The sequence below is a fragment of the Phytophthora infestans genome, genomic scaffold (assembly GCF_000142945.1).
Source record: "Phytophthora infestans T30-4 supercont1.89 genomic scaffold, whole genome shotgun sequence".
Taxonomy (NCBI): domain Eukaryota; phylum Oomycota; class Peronosporomycetes; order Peronosporales; family Peronosporaceae; genus Phytophthora; species Phytophthora infestans.
Window position 1 is genome coordinate 378,149 of NW_003303670.1, and position 2,020 is coordinate 380,168.

Here is a 2,020-nt window from a genome sequence, read left to right on the forward strand (position 1 = left end):
TTCAGCAACGTAATAGATCTTTGACTGCCACCAACTTGTTCGCCGTTTTCGTTGGTGCTCTCACCGGTTCCCTTGGATCTTCGATCTGTCGTGGATTCAGGATCTGCATGACAGGATCTTGATGCAGGAAATCGCGTAGAGCTTGGTGGCGATACACAAACTCGAGATCCTTGTCGGACCAGCTTGACCTGGATTCAGCTTGGTCTTCTTCCGACTCTGGAGCTTGCATCTTCTTCCGCGTAGTCTTAATTGTTTTCGTCTTCTTTCTTGTTTCTTCGACTAGCGGGCTTGGGTTTAGGTACGGTGTTGGCTTAACCGGTGAATCTGCAAATGCATACCGTTTCGCCTTCACTTTCCCTTGTTTTGTTAGCGGATCTTGACTTGCGTCAAGATCCGCAGGGGTCCCCGAGGGGACCTGGGGAGGATAGAGAGGTTTCTCTCCTAGATCCGGATCCGGATCCACCTCTCTTCCGTCGACAGAGTTCCTCCCAAAACTCCATCGATCCGCGGATCTTGTTTCATTCAGCAGCGTCTTCGTCGATCCGACCTCCGACGACGCCTCTTCCCCTGGCTCAATCTTCACTTGAGCATCTTCTTGGGACTCACGGTGAAATCCCGAGTCACCAAAAGATCCGGGCACGCGCACCATTGTGGTGTAGCGGGATCAGCAAAATCTGCGAGATTGCCAGATCCATATTACCAACTGCGCCCAGACACCGACTAACGGAGGGGGTCCCCCGATGATCCGTGTTCTGCTGAACTTTCCTCACCTTGTGTACCCGTCGGTAGGGCGGGATCTGCTCTCTCGGTAACTTTCTGAAGAGTTCAAGTGGTGAAGCTTGAGTGTCTTGGCGAGACGTGGGGATGGGGTGAGCAGCAGTGGAAAATCTTCACTCTGCGTCCGTGGATGGTTCCGTATCCTAAGCGAATATTCGAGCTTATGGATCCCGGGGCCTAGATCGTGGATCTGGCCGTAGGGTTGCCTTGCGGGTGTGTTCCCTTGCCTTTGTGTTGTCCTTTAAGTCGTACTTGCCGCCTCCTGTGACGGGATCTTGAGAGTTGAGAGCCTCTAGGGTGTAACCGACCAAGTAGTAAATTCGGTTAACCTGTCGGATCTGCACGAGTAAAGGAAAAGCTCACTAGGTTGTAGGATCTGGCCAATGTATTATCCAGTTATCACTACCAACACTAGATTCGCAATTCCCAACCTTCTCGGAGCTCGTACGGCCAATGTAGTTCCGGTTCTTGAGGGCAGGAAGGCACTTGCGTGATACTGTGCAAATTGAGGTCTGTATTGATATTTAAGCCTATACCTGCCTGGATTTCTACCTTCTATGTCTTTCATCTGCTAAATCCCTTACCAGGCTCGGCTGCATGTCCCTTCTTCCCTTGACCCATCACCCCAGCTGTGTTATCTTCAGATCCACCGATTCCATGACGTAATCATCCTGGTCACCCTATTTTGGGTACACTCATCCGGATCCAGGTCGCTTGGATCCACTTCACTGTAAGTGCACACTCGTCGTGGATCTGAGCTCTCCAATCATCCAACATCATCTCGCAACCGTCTGTGATCTCCATTGTCCCACGAAAGTTCGAGATCCACTGCATCCATCATCCCTATACCCTGGATCCAGGTCCCTCCAGGCGGGATCCTCCCTCCTTGGATCCGAACTCGGAAGTATGGAATCCGGGGTACATCGCGGTGGATCTTGACTCCTCATTAGTCGTGGCTACTAGATCCACCTTCAGAGGGCACCTACCACCATTCCTTCATAGGATCCACACTCGATCCACCCGTACATAGCGTATCCCATATCCACCCAAGTGGATCCAGGTAAGGGTGGATCCGAGATAAGTCTTGGTGGATCTTGCCTTCTCGTACATCGCTCATACCAGATCCATCGTCATTTCATACGGGGTGCTGCTCGCCATGGCTAATCCACCACCGGCAACTTGCATCCGTGCCAGCCAACCCAAATCCTCTCTAATCACTTGAAATTGTCATTGATTCGGGATA